This window comes from Suncus etruscus, chromosome 1 (genome assembly GCF_024139225.1).
Source record: "Suncus etruscus isolate mSunEtr1 chromosome 1, mSunEtr1.pri.cur, whole genome shotgun sequence".
Taxonomy (NCBI): domain Eukaryota; kingdom Metazoa; phylum Chordata; class Mammalia; order Eulipotyphla; family Soricidae; genus Suncus; species Suncus etruscus.
In genome coordinates, this window is record NC_064848.1 from 149,247,559 (window position 1) to 149,266,220 (window position 18,662).

Consider the following 18,662-nt stretch of genomic DNA (forward strand, 5'->3'; position numbering starts at 1 on the left):
TGTATGTCCTGTCATCACTTCCACTTATAGTGCTTATTGTGCTGATGCTGCAGATGGTAGTAATGATAGTGATGGGAATTTGCGGGGGAGGAGGATTTGGGTCACACCCAGCGGCATTTAGGGATTACTCCTGGCTCTGTGCTCAGAAAAGGCTCCTGGCAGGCTCAAGGGGCCATATGGGCTGCTGGGAATCAAACTGGGGTCCGTCAGGGTTGCCCTCATGCAAGGCAAACACCTACCCACTGTGCTATTGTTCTAGCTCTTGTGATGGGAATTATGATGCTGTGGATGCTGATAGTGATGAGAGGCTGATAGTGATAGTGATGCTGACACCGGTGATGGGCGTCCACGGTGATGGTGCTGATGCTAAAGATGAGAGAGAGGAGCATTATGATTTTGATGCTGGTGATGTTGTTGAAACTGATGCTGCTGAAGATAATGACGCTGATGCGAGAGTATTTCTGATGCTGGCGACATCGATGGTGATCAATTCGCTAATGCTGATCCTGACCATGGCTTTTGATGTTGCTGATGCCAATGGTGATGATGCTTCCAGTGATATTGATGGTGATCGCGATGCCAATGTTGATGATGGTGATACTGCTTTTGATGGTAATACTGGTCCTGCCAATGTTGATGATGTTGTTGAATGTTTATATGCCGGGTCCTGGTTAAGCACTTGAGAGATAGCCACTAACTTCACTTTGGCCCCGGCTGTAGAAAGCAGGAAGTACCCCTTCCCCATTCCTTTGTTGGGAGCAGCAGGCAGCCATAGACAGAGCTCTGCAGGGGAAGGACTCTGGGCAATGAATGGCAACAGCAGAGAAGGTGAGAGGGTTTTTATGGTTGTTAGTTTGCTTTGCTTTTGCTCAGGCTGCTCCTGGCTCTGTGTCACACTTGGCAGTGCTCAGAGAACATTGCTGGGCCAGGGATTGAACCTAGGCCTCCTACATGCAAAGCATTGCTCAACCCTTTCAGCTATCTCTCTGGTCCAAAACAGACAGTTTCAAGGTGTTGATTGTCAAAGATGTGGAGGCTGGCAGGTCAGACACCTGCCTGCTGGTGGCTGAAGAGAAGAATTAAAGAAGAATCAAAGGGCAGGTTTTGCACAGGGGAGGTCTAGGTTCCATCCTCAGAACTGCTGGGGAAAATCCCCAAAGCTGCTAAATAACAATGGAAGGGCATTTACCTTGCACACAGCCACCCAGGACAGACCCAGGTTCGATTCCCAGCATCCCATATCGTCCCCTGAGCCTGCCAGGAGCGATTTCTGAGTGCAGAGCCAGAGTAATCCCTGAAGGCTGCCAGTGTGACCCTCCCAAAAAAACAAACAAACAAAGATAAACAAACAAAAAAGCTCTCATGGAACCTTCAGCAGGTGCTCCTATGGAGTGTTCTCGGGTGCTCACTTTCAGAGTAGCAAGATAAAACCATCCTGCCCTGCATTTTTCTCTCCAGCCATGTTCCAATCACCAACTCAGAGGGTGAAAGAAACCTTCACTTTCTTCCTGACTCTGGGATAATTATAATGGAGTCAGTGGACTTTATGCTTGTGCTGCATAATCCCTGAAGCAGCTATTGTAGAAAAGCCACTCTTAGGGGCTGGAGAGATAGCATAGTGGTAGAGCATTTGCCTTGCATGCAACCAATCCAGTATGGACATGGTTCGAATCCCGGCATCCCATATGGTCCCTCAAGCCTGCCAGGGGCAATTTCTGAGTGCAGAGTCAGGAACCCCTGTCACTGGGTGTGTGACCCTAAAAGCAAAGATAGAAAAGAAAAGAAAAGCCCTCTCAGGTTATGGGGAGCCTGGGGTAATGCTCAGGTGACATGTCCAACCTCTGTATATCAACAAATCAGCAATGGTCCATGGACCCATTTGAAAGCCATTGGTTTAGATCAGCTGGGCCAGGAATATGTGACCCAAAAGCCCCAGTGGAACTACAAGGCACCTGATCATTCCATGCAGCAGCCAGCCTGGTCCTCTCTTCCATGTTCCTGTTCTTTGCAGCCAAGAATTTAAAGATATAATCGGAATAAATGGCCTTTGTTCCCCTGGGTCTTCAATTGAAAGGAACTAAGAAGTATAGTGAGTGAAGTTATGGCAGCCTGTACACTAAAAATAATGTAATTTCCTTCACCAGTCAACAAACCAATCAAAGCCCATAAGAAAAGAGAGGGAGTACCCTTGCAAGAGAAACTGGTTCTTTTCACTTAACATCTGACAAGTTCCCATGTACCTTGCCTGCCCTTGGGTATCTTAACATAAAACCCTACTGAAATCTCCATGTTAATGTTTTCCGAGCAAAGTCCTCCCCCTGGATTCAGCCATGCCTGGGGTTTCAGATGGTTTCTGCCTGGGGATCAATTTCATTGTCAAACCTGCCATTGTCACTGTGCCTGTTGCATTTCTCTCTCAGTCCCTCAATGTCTAGCTCACAGCCTTTCCATCAGGGCTGTGTGTCGCAGCCGCCAGCGTTTATGAACTCCAGCCGGCAGGGACTTTGAGGGCTTCACAGGCTCAGAGCTCCTCCAAACAGGATACTGCAGAGGCCCAAGGCTGCAAGGCTCAAAGGGCCCCATAAGGCCCAGCTGCCTGGTGGGGCCTTGTGTCCCCCAGGGATGACCAACATGTAGTGACCACCCACCCAGGAGCCGAAAGAGAGAGAGAGAGAGAGAGAGAGAGAGAGAGAGAGAGAGAGGAAATAATAAGTACATGTTTTTATTCTTCCTAGTGTCTGAGGCTTGCCACTAGCTGCCAAGGTGTTCCAGAGAGAGGGAGAGAGAGTTAGATGGAAATTCATGGGTCAGAATGTGGCTGAGGAGGGCCTGGGTTCAAAGGAGTAAGAAACATAGCAGCATGTCTCTGATGCTTTATCTCTGGACCCCCATGGACCAGCAGGCCTGCTCTGGTCACTATCCTGGGCCCCCTCCCCCCACAACAGTCCAAGTTTTTCCTTTTATTACCCAGCATGACAGGTGGCATATTCAAGGGGCATGTCCCAAGTCCAACTGCCTTACAGGGCATGGTGCCGTGCAGAGCTTCAAAGGACCGTTCCTGACATTCTGTCATGCCAAACTTAGAAGTAGCCTGCAGTTCATCCATCCTTGCTGGATCTATCCTGGGGGAAGAAATTTAGAAACCACTAAATTCTAGAAACCACTCCCTCCAGTAGTGTCAGATCATTAGAGAATTTCCCTCCTTGGGGAAGAATCTGATGCCAAAAAAAATGAATAATAATAATAAAAGACATGATCTCTGGGATCCCCTAATATCCTGACCTCAGGACTCATCTCTGCAGAAACAAGGGTTTTGTTACATGGAAGACCCTCTAGGTCTCTCCCAACTCCACAGCATAGGGGAGAGAAATAGCAGAAACACTAAAACAAATAAATGAACCTGAATATAGGGTGGGTCTGTTTCACTCCCAGCCACAAACAAGCCAGCTGGTGAATATTGCCATAACGGTGCTACAAGAGGCACCAGCAAAAATGGTTCTTTCTCTCTTCGTGCAGATTGGTAAAGATAGAAAGCTTCAAAACCTGAGGCTTGCCCTGCCCTCCCCAGGACCACCTAGACCATAGGGCTTGAAGTGGATGCGGGACTGTTCCTCTCTTCCTTCCCGCAGTTCTCGACTCCTGGAAGGCTTTGGGTGTTTCTGCAGGCATACAGAGCTCCTCGTGGGCTCCTTCTAGAAGGTTCTGAGCAGACCAGAAGCAGCACAGCTGTTGCGCATGTGCCGTGGCTGTGGCTTCCACGCGCACCCAAGCGCGAGTAGACCACTGTTCAGGAGCCGTTGTTTTGTCTAAATGTCATCTGTAGGGTTTTTGTTGGAGCGTTGATGACAGCGAGCGAATAACTTAACATAAATTTGCATAATGCAATACAGCTGTTAATTTATGGTCCCATTAAAACACCAAGTTTTGTAGTTTGGGGCATTTAAAAGTCTCAATCTTTTGAAACTTTCCCTTCTGTTGCTGTTTGTTTACGACTTACTTAGGGTTGCCAGATAAAATACAGTCGTCGGGTTAAAATTTAAATTTCTGCCAAACCATGAATCATTTTGCAGTCAGTTTGTCATGCAATATTTGGGACATTTATCTTAAAAACTGATTCAGTGTGTACCTGCAATTCACATTTAACTGTGTGGCTGGATTTTTTGTTTGTTTTGTTTTACTTCCCTCTGTTGCCGTAACCAGGGATCACATGCTGGGTTTGGGATCTCACTCTGGGGTACAGTACTGGAGATTACATTACTCATGGGGTGATAGGGGTGATGGGGACCCCAACTCTTGGTTGTGTATGTGAGACAGGCAGGCAGTCCATCACTGAGCTTAAACTTTTTTTTTTCGGGGGGGGGGGTCACACCCGGTAACGCTCAGGGGTTACTCCTGGCTATGCACTCAAAAGTCGCTCTTGGCTTGGGGGAACCATATGGGACGCTGGGGGATCGAACCGCGGTCCGTCCTAGGCTAACACTGACAAGGCAGACACCTTTACCTTTAGCACCGCCGCACCAGCCCCCTGAGCTTAAAACTTGAATTTGGTAAAATGGCAACTCGAATTTGACTGATTCTTCACAGGGATGGGAAAGGACATTGACACTTGGGATCTTGGGTCTTTACAGAGTCAAAAGGATCACACAACAGAGGACCAGAGCAAAAGGGGAAACTGATACAGGTGACATCTCCATAGCTCTTCTGGCAGTCTTCTAGGGTATTATAAAATCACTTCTCAAACTTTTTTTTTTTTGGACCATACTTCTTCATCAAAAGAAATATATTTTTCCGGGGCCGGAGAGATAGCATGGAGGTAAGGCGTTTGCCTTGTGTCCAGAAGGACAGTGGTTTGAATCCTGGCATTCCATATGGTCCCCGGTGCCTGCCAGGGGCGATTTCTGAGCGTAGAGCAGGAGTGCCTCCTGAGCACTGCCGGGTGTGACCCTCCAAAAAACAAAAACAAAACAAAAAGAAAGAAATATATTTTTCCAATTCAAAACAGTGTTCACACAAAATAAATTCAAAGAAAGTTTCTGAAAACTTCACACTTCTTTGCAGCATGAGTGACACAGTGTAGATTCTTGTCTCTTGTTTATTTTGTATATATATGTACTAGTCTTTACCCCCCAAATTTGAGTCATCATTCTCTTCAGGATCCAAGCCCATATTTGAGTTGAATGCAACACTGGGTTACAGTTCAGGAAAGTGAATGTGGGTTTGTTTGTTTGTTTGTTTGTTTGTTGTTTTTCAAATCACTCTACACATGAGAAAAGATGTTCAATCAGCTATGGGACTGTACAAATCCTTTTTGCAAAGAAGGGGCCAACACAGGAGGGAAGCAACCCTCTGCCACCTGGTCTTCATTTCCTTCTGCACATTTTCCTGCCCTCCGAGTTATGATAGTCCACATGTTGTTCATTTCATTTTACAGAAATATTTCTCTGCTTTGGCTTCTGAAGGCTCACTGTCTTCTAAGATCAAGAGTTAGACCACTTCCAGTTCAAGCTGAATTTTCCATTGCTGTGGCAGCCACTAAGGTCCACAGTGAAAGAAACATAGAAACGAGGAACTGACCTTGGGATTGTTAGCACCTCACTACTCTCCTGCCTTTCTCGCTGTTTGGGGACTTTGAGTAATCTGTACCACATATCTGCTCCCCTAGAATGGGGAGAAACTCTCTCCCAGCAACTGTTATATTCCTTGATCCACAAAGTTGGTAGAGTACAGACAATTTAGAATCAGAGAAGTTAAGTGTCCTCAGGTCACACAGCAAATGGAGAGTTCAAGTCTTCTTGTTCTACCTTTTTGGATCTTGACTGGAGCTTTCAGCTCCCCCTGCTTTGAGAAATGAAGTGGAAAGTTTATTCAAGGAGCTTGTCTGTGACCCCCTTGCCCTGTCCATAAGCCTAGGGGGATCAGTGCAACTGTGAAAAGGAGGAGAGGGCCCTGGGATCATCATTAATTATCTAGATTGGGGGGGGGGGGGGTTTCCACCAGATCACTCCTGAAAGACCACATCGGGGAACACATGCAGACCATGACAGGAAGTCACTCTCTGGGGCAAAAGTCAATCTCTCAGGACAAGAAGTCAACCTTCTTTTTTTTTTTTTTTAATTTTTTTTAATTTTTTGGTTTTTGGGTCACACCCGGCAGCGCTCAGAGGTTACTCCCTGGCTCTACGCTCAGAAATCACTCCTGGCAGGCTCAGGGGACATATGGGATGCCGGATTCGAACCACCGTCCTTCCGTATGCAAGGCAAACACCTTACCCTCTCTGGCCCCAAGAAGTCAACCTTCTTAGGCCCTGGCCCAGGCTGCTTTCTTCCATGTTATCCCCATGTTCCCTCACACTCTCCATCAAAACCCTTTCTCCCCAAGAGCTTCATTTCTGGCTTGGCCAGACCTGCCTCTCCACTCCTCAGGGAAGGAGTTTGGAGTCCATCTTGGCAGGGATATTGAACTAACTGCTCCAGGCCCATTGCTTCTGCAGGAGTCCTGGACACCAGCAGCAGAGAAAGTAGGGAGCCAGGCAAGTCAGCCTATATCTGTGGAGGTTGCCCAGCTCTGGCTGGATTGAATCATGCCCTCCAGGGCCTAGTCATGTGACCTTGGCAGGCCACCTGAGCTCCAGAAACTTCCCATGTGTAAGGGACATATCTGTCTGTGCAACTTACATGTAGGGGGCAGTAACTGGAGGTGGCCAGAGGCCAGGATCATTTCTCTGATGTGTTCCTGTCCTAGACTTGTGGAAGTGGGTGTCTTTATTCTCTTATAGGATCCAGATTTACAATCTTGAGCATCAAGATACAATAGTATCTGAGGGCTCAGAGGGGACAAGGCCAGGACCAGCCAGTTCAGGGACGGGCCACTCTAGTACAATTGCTGGTACCTAAGGCCTTGGGTCTGCAGTGACCAGCTGAGACCAGCTGCCCCTTTGCTGGAGAGTTTTACTGCTGCATCCATGCCATGTCCTGAATATGAAGCAATGTCCTGTCCCTGCCACATCCTACCACACACGTATGACATCTCTGCTATGTTCCTTTCACATCCCTGCCATGTCCCCACCATGTCACTGCCACAGGAGGACAAAACTCTGAAACTTCTGCATCTTTCCACTGTTTTGATCCCTGTCTCCACCCTAAGTTCTCCTCTTTTCCCACAAACGGGATGTCTGTGACAGGCATTTCCCTTCTGGGATTTCTGAAAAAAAAAAAAAAAAATCTGTTGTTCTGGGCACCATGCTGATGCTAAGAATTGTTTTTTGCTTTTCTTCTTTTAGCTGAGGCCTTGCTCTCCTCACTCACAGTCTTGAGAAGTGAAAATGACCTGAGCAGGCAAGAGGGAATTTTAAATGAGCTGGAAGGGGAAAAAAATAAAATCCTGCTACAATAAATCGCATCACAGTGGAGATCTCTATCTAACCCAGAACATTCTCAGCCCAGACAATGGCTCATTTCTTTCAAACAATATTCAATCTGTGCGACTTCCAGACTCACAAAAGGATTTCTCCAGGTTCTCAGAGTTGGTTGCAGAGGGATTTAACCTCCATAGAAAAAGAGAGCAGCTTCAATTATAGATGCCCAGACGAGGGGAAGACCCAAGGAAATAAATAAATAAATAAATAGGGAGGTAGTCTGTAAAAAGGGGGGGGTGGGAATCCTTCCCTGGCAGCTGCCCTCAAGATAAGGCAGACAGAACCCCCAAGCCAGTCCTGTGGTTGGGGGAATGAGCATCTGGGCCTATTTCTCAGAAGAGGCTGATGTCGGTTGAGAATGATCTATGGTTATGAGCACCCTGGGAGACACCCTCTTAGGCCCATATGGGTCATGTCCTGGTTAGCCAGAGATACTGGGAGCTTGGGCAGAAGAAAGGAGGCAGAAAACAAGGGTTTTGGGCTGCAAGGAGGTGCTCTGGAAGCCACTATAAATTCAACATGCCCATTTACATTTAGACCATACAGCTCGTATCTGTGTGGGGCATTTCAGCAAACAGCAACCTGGGTGCAAATTATCAGCCCAGACCCAGGGTAACTCCTAAAAGTAGGAGGGTAGGGGGGAGCAGGGGGAGCAGGGTAACTTCTCCACCTATGCCAGGCCTCCTGGGTCCTGGCTGATGTCACATTCTGTGGCCTGGGAACATGGAGGGTGGCAAGGGTAGAAATCACCCCAGGGCTCCATCCACCTATTTCCTGAGAGACTGTAGACATCCCGCTGCACCCTTTCCTGCTGCTGGCCACAACTTTGGAGGGTCTCATGTGAGTCTGGACAAGCTCTCATCATTTGAAAACCTTCCTGTGGGCAATTTGCCTCACCCAGTACCCGCCTGCCCACCTCTCTGCCACCTGCCCTACCTTCTCCCTTCTCTCTGCTCTGGCTTCCTTCCACCCATATTTTATTTTGGGTCTGTTCTAGCAATATGGGGTATGTTTTGCGGGGGACACATTTGGCTAAAGAGTCACACCCTGCCCAGTTGGCCAAATCTCACTCAGCTGCCTACTCAGCATGAGTGAGAGCAGAACTGGTAGAAATACAATCTGGGATTCTCAAAGATACAAATTAAGTGTGGGATCTTGCACTTGGCCAGTAGTGTATATTCTTTGTGAGCCCCCCAGCCAGGATTGAGGTCTCAGCCTAGCACATGGTGGAAGCAAACTGGGATCAGACCCACAGCTTCATGCCTGCCTGGCAAACCCAGGATCCTCAGTTAGTTATTTCCCAAAGAAATGCTAATTCCCAGGCCCTCTTCACAGTGCCTCACTCTCAGTCTACTTGCCATTTAGCAATTAAGACTGACTTTTAGCCTCTGCTTTCTCCCCAAGTGATGGAGAGAGCACTCTGAACTTTGGGCTCCTTGGCCATGTCTGAATTGCCACTGGTGTCAGAGTGATAGTACAGTAGGGGAGAGCGACTGACTTGCACACAGGTGACCTGGGTTCAATTCCCAGCATCCCATATATGGTCCCCCAAGCCTACCAGGAGTAATTCCTAAGTGCAGAGCCATGAGTCATCCCTGAGCACTACCAGGTTATGCCCTCCCCCCCAAAAAGAAAAAGAAACTATCATCACCATTTTGAGTCCCTGAGTCCCTCCTGACTCTCAGTCCCTCTGGCTGGCACTGCCACCTGCCCCACTCCTGAGTCTGGTATCCATCTTATTTCAACCCCTGGAATTAAAGCCACATCCCCTGGCTTCTTCCAAGCCAGCCCCTCTCATCTCCTGTGGGCATCCATGGATGCAGTAACCTCCTACCTGGGATCCTGACCTCAGTATTGAGGCAGATTCCGGCATCCTCAATGTGGAGTTGAGATGGAGAATCGAGGCCACTGGCTCCCAGCCTCATCCCAGTCGCAGAATGAGATCTGACCACTGGACTGTGGCCATGTCCCCTCTACTGGTCATGTCATATCCCATTCCTACTCAATATGTGACCTGAGCTCAGCAGTAACTCCAGGGATGGATGTGAGGTGGTGGCAGGCCCTGGTGCATGGGTTCCAGTGTCTCCCTGATCCACATGACAGGCCCCCTCTCTGCTTATGAATGAACAAAGTGAACCAGTTTCCTCATGGCAATGCCTCTGTGGTCTGTCACCTCTGCTCTTTGCTTCCCTATGTGTGCCAAAGATTCTTTTTTTTTTCTTTCTTTAAAGCATTTCTTTTTTTTTTTTGGGGGGGGGGGGTCACACTTGGCAGTGCTCAGGGGCTACTTCTGGCTCTATGCTCAGAAATCACCCAGGCAGGCTCCGGGGACCATATGGGATGCAGGAATTTGAATCACCATCGTTCTGCATGCAAGGCAAATGCCTTACCGCTGCACTATTTCTCTGGCCCCAAATATTCAATGTCTGTCTGTCCATGGAGGGAGCCTGTCTGGTAGAAAATCTCTAGATTTCCTCTGCAAGTTGATGTCCTTCTCTGGGCCTGGTGATCTAATCATCATTTATGATTTCTTAACACCATAAACAATCAGTTGTGATTGATTCAGGACAAATGGGGATGAAGGAGCAGAAACACTTAAAAAAAAAAAGGCAGCTTACTGGGAAATGACCACTTTGGAAGTGTATTGATGTGTTAGGATTGCTTCTGTCTGAAAAATTGGGACAACCTTTTAAAAGATAGTACATATGTCTTTTCTATCCCTTCTCCCCTGCCAGCATCCCCATACACCCCTACCATAGGAATAAACAACTCAGCTCCCCAAGTAATATCCTAATTCTTTCCTCTCCACCCTTTCTAGAGGACAGATGGAGAACAAGCACCTGTGAACTGGCAGGGCAAGCAGAGGGAAGAGGGAGGAAGCCCAGCCAGAAGACAGAGAAGGAAAGGGATTGTTGACAGTGTAGTCCAGCGGCTTCTTTAGCATGCTAGAGTACTACTGGGATGTATGATTGGCCACATTATCAACAAGAGCTGAACAAACAAGTCCCTCAGGACACGGTAGTGCCACACATGCTTCTCCCCAGCAGAAATGAACACGTGAAGCCCATACAAGATGGACTCACTGTGGCTCCTGAGCCAAATGTTGAGGAAGGGAAGGATTGAAGGACAGAGGAAGGAAGCAAGAAAGGAAGGAATAAAGAAAGCCATGAAAGAAGAAAGGAAAAAAGAAAAAGAAAGGAAGAATGGAAGGAAGGGAGGGAGGGAGGAAGCAAGGAAAGAAGAAAGAAAGCATGGAAAGAAGAAAAGAAGGAAGGGAGGAAAGGAAGAAGGAAGGGAAGGAGGGAGGGAGGAAGGAAGCAAGGAAAAAAGAAAGGAAAATGGAAGGAAAGAAGAGAGGGAAGAAAGGAAGCAAGAAAAGAAAGAAAGGAAGAAAGGAGGATGGATGGGAGGGAGGGAAGGAGAGAGGGAGGATGGAAGGGAAGAAGGGGAGAAGAAAGAGAGGAAGGAAGGGAGGAAGGGAAGTAATGAGGAAGGAAGAAAAGAAGGAAGGAAGGGAGGGTGGGAGGGAGGGAGGAAGGGAGGGAGGGAGGGAAGAACGGAGGGAGGGAGGAACGGAGGGAGGGAGGGAGGAACGGAGGGAGGGAGGGAGGGAGGGAGGAAGGAAGGAAGGAAGGAAGGAAGGAAGGAAGGAAGGAAGGAGGAGGGAGGGAGGGAGGGAGGAAGGAAGGAGGGAGGGAGGGAGGCTGGGAGGGAGGGAGGGAGGGGGGAGGGAAGGAGGGAGGGAGGAGGGAGGGAGGGAGGAAGGGAGGGAGGAAGGGAGGGAGGGAGGGAGGAAGGGAGGGAGGGGAGGGAGGGAGGGAGGGGAGGGAGGGAGGGGGAGGGAGGGAGGGAGGGAGGGAGGGAGGCTGATGTGACTTTGGGGAGTCTCTACCCTCTCAGATTCTGGGAGGTGATGGGATACAGCCCTACAGAGCCAGTCCCTGGCCTATGAGAGCAGTATCTGGAACCCTCTGAGGTTCTGGGCTCAGGCCTGCAAGGCTACACTGGCATGTCCTCTGTCCTATTTCTTCACGAGAAACTAGGCACCCATACTGCTCTCCTTAATTAGGCAGAAAGGATGTCCCAAACCTTCCTCCAAAGTAAAGTCCCAAGGGACACAAAAACTATTATTACCACAGATGTCTGAAGATGGGAATTCCTGTGGAGGGGGCAGAGATATTCCTAAAAGTCAAATCAGGACCATTGACAGAAAAGCACCCCATAAGACGTGTGTTTGTGTGTGTGTGGTGTATAAGATATGGGGGTATCTGATGTGTGTAGCATGGGGAACTGTGGTGTATGTTAAACATTTGTGTGAGGAAAATATGTGTGTGGTATGTATGGCATGTGTGATACTTGTGCTATGTATGTATGAGAGATCTGTGGTTTGAATCTGTGTCTGAGGTGTGTGGAGTATAAGAGAGGGTGTGAGGTGGCTGTGTGGGGTATATGTAAGATTTTTGGGTGCATTAGCATGTGAAGTGTGTAAGTGTGTTGTGTGTGAGTAGTGTGTATGGAATGTGTGAGGTGTGCATGTGAGATGAATGTGAGACGTGTTCTGTGGAATATGTGTAAAATATGTGTAGAATGTGTTGGGGTTGTGTGTAAGAGAAAGGTATGTGAGGCGTGTGAAGTATGAGGTGTGAGAAGTGTGTGGAATGTTTGAGAAGTATGTGAGGTGTGTGGAATGTGGGAGGTATGTGAGAGGTATGTGAGGTGTGAAGTGTGTGAGGGGTGTGTGTGTGTGTGTGTGTGTGTGTGTGAGAGAGAGAGAGAGAGAGAGAGAAGAGAGAGAGAGAAGAGAGAGAGAGACTCTCATTATTTCTCACTTGTCCCTCTGGCCCCAGCCCAGAAGAACCTGGAACCATCTGTATGATTGTGGGCAGCTTCTGTCACTTTCCAGCAGAGAACAGACATGGCTGGTTACTTTTCAGGGATGGGAGTTGCTTGTAAATCTGCCAGATTCTCTATGCTATGTGGAGGACACAGACACTGGAGGGCATTAGCCAGGCAGTTGAAGCATTTCAGGAAGAGCCCCACTGGCTGCACTGATTCCACACCTGAGGGTCCGTGTATGCCCATCTGTGCTTCTTTGGGCTGAGAAGTCTGGGGGAGCCCAGGCACCCTCCAGGTTAGTGCTCATCTGATGCCTGATCCCAGGAAGAGGCTTTCTTCTGGGTTTGCCATCAGCAGGGCCGAGGAAGAGCAGTCTCCCCCTTCCCCATTTGGTTTTTCAGGGTCATCCCCGATCCTCCCAGAATGAGAGCAAACAGAAGGACAGGCCAGTATGGCCTGGCAGGCTTGAGCCCAGAACCTCAGGGGGTTCCAGATTCTGATCTCAATAGCCAGGGGCTGGTCCGGTAGGGCTGTATCCCATCACCTCTGCGCCCGAGACTTGGCTGAGGCTTCAGTGACACAATGGATGCAGCTGGCACATCTGCTTTAAGGGAACCAAAGAGAATCAGCCCTTATGACTATTTCCTTTAGCAGAATTGGATTATTTTTTTTTTCTCACTAGATCCCAGAATCTCCAGGGAAAATCTCTGAAAGCAATGACATTTTTATTTTCTTTTTCTCATTTGTACTCTGCACCATAACTGTCAGAGTGGCGTGTGTGTGTATGTGTGTGTGTGTGTGTGTGTGTGTGTGTGTGTGTGTGTGTGTGTGTGTGTAGAGCTTTCAGAGTCAATGACACACAAAACTAACTGCAGATTAGAGGAGAGGCCATATCACTTCCTACTTAAAAGGATTCATCAATGGATTTTCTATAACATCCCCTCACCATCTTGCCAGGTTTATCTGAGACACTGGTTTGAACTCTTTGGACAACCAAACAAAAGTGAGCATCACTGAGAGATAAAGAACCTTAGAATTAAAAGCAGAGTTATGTCTGAGGATCCTCAAATACAGCTGGAAAAGGCTCCTAAAAATATACCCCCCCTACTTAAAGAATGAGACCAAGAATCTATTGATCTTTTATTTTCTGTTTTCCCCAATAGCAGCTCATTAAATATTTTTCTCATTATTGATTAACACACAGCCTGTATCTATGTCCAGCCTTCCCAGAACACAGTGACGCCTTTATGACATTGGCCCCCATAGAAATAAATTCTGCTGGGTTCTAGGAATGACTTTCCTCCTGAGCGTATCCTCATGGAGTACTTGAATCCTGAGAGCAGGAAGCAGGCTGTGGAGGCAGCGAGCCCCCTATCTGCAGACATGGCTTCGGACATGACTGCAGACACAGTCACAAAAACAGCAACAGACATGGCCGCAGACACAGCTCTTGACACAGCCACTACCATGGCCACAGACACAGCCCCTGATGACAGAGACACAGTCCCTGGCATGGCCACGGACACAGCCTCTAACAAGCCACTCACACGGCTATAGACATGGCCCATGACACAGCCACAGACACATCCTATGACATAGTCACTGATCTAGCCCATGGCTTGGCCAAAAATAAGGATCCTGACATGGCTTTTGAAACAGCTACTGACATGACCACAGACAAGCCCTCAGACATGGCCATAGACACACTGAGAGCACGCTGTGAGAACACTCTTTTATGATGCCTCCTTCCCCTACGCTGCCCCTTGAGATGAATGGGGAAATCCCTGTGTCCCACCAAACACAACAGGCCATCTGGGTATGTTGACCTTGGCAACAGGCCCAAGGCCACATGGAATGACCAGGTGTCTAGTATGGAGCCCTTAGGTATAACTGACAGGGAGGCAGTAAGGATACCCTTATTGGGCATGAAAAGGACAAGTGAGTTTGAACTTCCCAATCTGAGTGGAAATGTCCTGAGCCATTGGAATCTGAGGGACTTTTGGGGTCACTTTTTAACAAGAGATTCTGGAGACTCCGATGTTTCCTGGTTTGAAGTAGACTGCCTACTCAGAATGTCCCTCATCATCAATTTTCCTGACATTCCATGGGACTCCCTGGGGCCTTCCCTAGCACAGACAGAGGGCTTCCACGAGCTAGGATGCTTCTTTTGTCAGTTACCTCTCAGGAGAAGCATGAGAGAGAGAGAGAGAGAGAGAGAGAGAGAGAGAGAGAGAGAGAGAGAGAGAGAGAGAGAGAGAGAGAGAGAGAGAATATATCAAGGATCTGAGACACACGCTTTGAAGGTGGAGGTCCAGTTCTTATCCACAGTAGCACTTGGTATTCCCTAAGCACTGCTGGGAGCACCCAGCCAAGAATAGCTCCAGCTACAAAGCAATGAAAAACACACTCTTGACAAATTCACCTTGCATTTCTTGATGCCTCCCCACACCCCATATTCCCACAAGGACACTCACTCTCAGGGATGGGCCCCAGGTTACCTCAGAGGAAGAATGCCCAGTGCCTCTCAGGACATAGCTTCTCTGCTTGGCCAATGGACAATTTCCTTTTCTGTTTTCAATCCTTGAATTCATCACTAGGCTTCTCATAGTCTCCTATAGCTCTCATTTTCTTGTTGCATTTTAATGGATTCTGATGGGCCCCTTGAGCCCAAAAAGATCAAAGGGGCGCATGTCAAGCCTGCTCTGTCCAGCTCTGCTAGTGTCCACTCTTCCAGTCCCTCCACACTGTTCCCTTGGACTCAGCATCTGTAATGCCCCATCCCACAATGAGGGAAGATCAGAGACTCTTTCTCTAACTCCACCATTATGGAGACCATCATGGTTCCTTCTTCAGTAGGTCTGTTTGCACCATTCCTGTCCCCCTTGTTTTGTTCTTTCTCATCCCGGGGATGTCATTATAGAGAGAACTTCTCCCTGAGCCCCAGTGCCTGGAACCCTGCATTCCTGCCTTCTCTCATCCTTATTGCCAGCAGGCACCTAGTTGCATGGGACAACCTCCCCAGGACAGGTGGGGTGATTTGATGGTTCCCATAACTATTCTTGTACCTTCTCTGGGGTATGACTGGGCTTCCTGATTTCCCCCTCCCCGTCCTCCTCAGCCCCACCTTCATCAGAAGATCATCTTATGAATCTGTCTCCCCATAGGACTCCGTCATTTGGGGGGATTTGTAGCACCTGGTCTGCAGTGGATGCTAGAGTTGTCGCAGGAAGTTCAGAATGAATGAGAACTTGGATTTCTGCTCTGACTTCTTTCTATGGGGTTGTGGTTTCACTGGGACCCCTATTCTGTCCCCTTGTCCCCTCACTAGTGGGGAAAAGGGCTTCACTGACTTGAATCTGCATTTCCAGCAGCTGGCTGGGTCTCCCTATTAACCACTCGTTTGCTGCCCCCTGCTGGCAGAATTGGCTCAGGTTCCCTTTGGGCCCCAACGCCCAGATTGGCACCTGCCGGGGGGAGGGGGTGGAAACTAGGGGTTGGGTGCGGCTTAAATTGAGCTGCCTGAGCCCTCACTCCAGGGCATCTCACACCGCATCTGTCGGTACCGATGCCTAGAAGTTGGCTGCCCGGGGGTGGGGGGATCTCAGGCCCAGGTAGGACTAAGTGGTCTTGTCCCTGGGGAAATAAAATAGGGTGTCCAGGGCCCTCAAAAGAACTGGGGGCTGTAGAGCACCGCAATCCCCCCAATAGGCCACCTGAGGGGGCCAGGCCCCCCCATATTCAGAGTGTCTAGATTTGGCTGGCTAGTCTAGAACTACAACCCCATGTCTTGTCTGCATAGCGACCTTTGCCCCTGGCTTCAGAGCAACGAACTCTCAGTCAGCAGCAATTATTTTTTCTTTTCTTTTTCTTTTCTTTTTTTTTTTGGGGGGGGGGGGACACACCCAGTGGCGCCAAGGGGTTACTCCTGGCTATCTGCTCATAAATAGCTCCTGGCAGGCACGGGGGACCATATGGGACGCCGGGATTTGAACCAACCCCCTCAGGTCCTGGATCGGCTGCTTGCAAGGCAAACGCCGCTGTACTATCTCCCTGGCCCCAATTATCTTTCAATTTTTAAATTACTTTATTTAAACACCGTATTTTAAGGTTGTTCATAATACATTTGGGTTTCGTTACAGATATAAAATTATTCACGGTTGAGTTTCAGTCATACAATGTACTAGTTCATGCAGCCAATCTCCTGTTTCCTTCCTAGATAGATATGTATCTATATGTAGATATAGATATATAGATAGATTTTTCACTTTTTTCCCCCTTTAGACACTGTGGAGTGCATTATTGTTACTGAGGGTTACCACGCCTATCACTTTATCTCCTTTCAGCACCCAATTTTTATCGAGTGATCATTTCCAACTATCTTTTTTCCAGGCTCTGCTCTCAGAAATTGCTCCTGGGGACCAGAGAGATGGCACAGTGGTGGGGCATTTGCCTTGCATGCGGCTGACCCCGGAGGGACCCAGTTTGATTCTCCGCACCCATACAGTACCCCAGCCTGCCAGGGGCAATTTCTGAGTACAGAGACCGGAGTGACCCCTGAACGCAATCAATCAATCAATCAATCAATAAAGTAAAAGAAAAGAAAAGAAATCACTCCTGTCAGGCTCAGGGAACCATGTGGGATGCCAAGGATTAAACCCGGGTCCATCCAGGGTTGGCCGTGTGCAAGGCAAATGCCCTACCATTGTGCCATTGCTCACCCCCACAAGCTATTCTTTTTATTTTTTAATAATATCTTTATTTAAGCACCATCTCTACAAACATGTTTGTAGTTGGGTTTCAGTTATAAAAAAGAAGCAATTTTTCTTAACTCACTACTTAGCATTGATTTTTTTTATGGGGAGCATGCGGGGGTCCTACAGCTGCTCTCCTTTACAAATGGAGACCAAGCCCCAATAGGATGTACCGGGAGTCATTTCTTTCCTCTGATTTCTGCTATGATAAAACTCTAACTACAGGTAGCAGAATTCAGCCGTTGCTAACTTGGACCACAATGAGAAGTTGCTAGAAGGGTTTAGAAATGATGCACCAAAGAGCCAATGGCAAACAGGCATTAACCCTGAGATCCGCAGGAGGCATACTCCCCTATTTCCTCAGCTTCTCTTTGCACACCGAGTTCCTTTCTTTCTCATTGCCTCCTTGGGGCTCACGGGAAAGGTGGGGCCCAAAGAGCTGGTCTCACCTGGCCCTGCCCAGAGAAAAATACTCCCTTTGCCCTCTTTGCTCTACCTTGCTTCGTCCATCAAATCCCAGAACAGCCCTGGCTCATGCTGCATGCAAACCATTAATGGGGGCAAGAAACGGACAGTTTTCCTGTCTAAAGAAAGCCTCTTCCTTCCCTTCCTGCTTCCCTTTCTCTGCTAGTCATGATGATTGTTTTCTCTTTTTATATCATTCAAGAAGAAAAAAACTACCTTTTTTTTTTTTCATTGACTCTTCACTCAGAAATTGCTTCTGGCAGGCTAGGGGGGCCATATGGGATGCCAGGAATTGAATCTGGGTTCATCCCAAGTTGGCTGCGTGCAAGGCAAATGCTCTATTGCAGTGCTATTTCTCCAGCAAAAGTACATTTTAAATGAGGAATGTAGTGTTTATCATTCATCTTTATAGCATGCAAAGGCATTGCTATTTTGTTGTTTTTTTTTTTTGTTGGGGGCCATACATGGCAGTGCTTGGGGGACTGTGTATACTGCTAGGATGGGACCTGACCTCTCACATACCAGGCCTGTGCTTCATCCATTGAGCTGACTCTTGGGTCCCGGGCAATGCTGCTTTCAAGTGAAAATATCAGAGCATTTAATACATGTAGATTCACTGAAATCATACAATTTGTATTTTGTGACTTATGGTCCAAAAGAAATTAAACACAAACCAAACTACTGAAGATGGGAAGGAGGAAGAGATGGTCTCAGCTCTTCTCAAGGTCACTCCTTCTGCTGTGGGGAGACTGGCTGGGAAGAGGGGAGACGGCTCTAGGACTGGAGCACAGGCTTTGCTGGGTCAGTCCCCAGCATGCATGTTCCTGACATCACCAGTAACAGATCCTGATCACTCTCAAGAATCTGAATACTGCCAGGTGAGGCCCCAAAATCTCAAGAAAAGAGGGCTGGCTTGACCCTAGAGTCTGGGGAGGAGGACAAAGAAGAAAATAAATCAAGGAGGCTGGGGCTGGAGAAATAGTGAAGAGGAGGAAGAGAAGGAGGAGGAGGAAGACAGGAGAAAGAGGAGGAGGAGAGGAGAAGGAGAGGAGGAGAGAAGGCGGAAGAGGAATCAAGGTTAGAAGGAAGAAGATGAGAAAGGGAAGTAATGGGACAACAGGGAGTCAAGACTTCAGTGATATTGGTGATGTGGGAGTGGAATATTGCTGTACATCCAAAACACAGACTCAAAAACA

The 18,662-nt window shown here is 48.1% G+C and overlaps 1 protein-coding gene across 1 annotated transcript in view; it reads left to right on the plus strand.

The window, feature by feature from the left end:
- TBXAS1 (thromboxane A synthase 1) overlaps window positions 1-18,662 on the plus strand; it is a 180,265-nt gene that overhangs the window by 146,589 nt on the left and 15,014 nt on the right.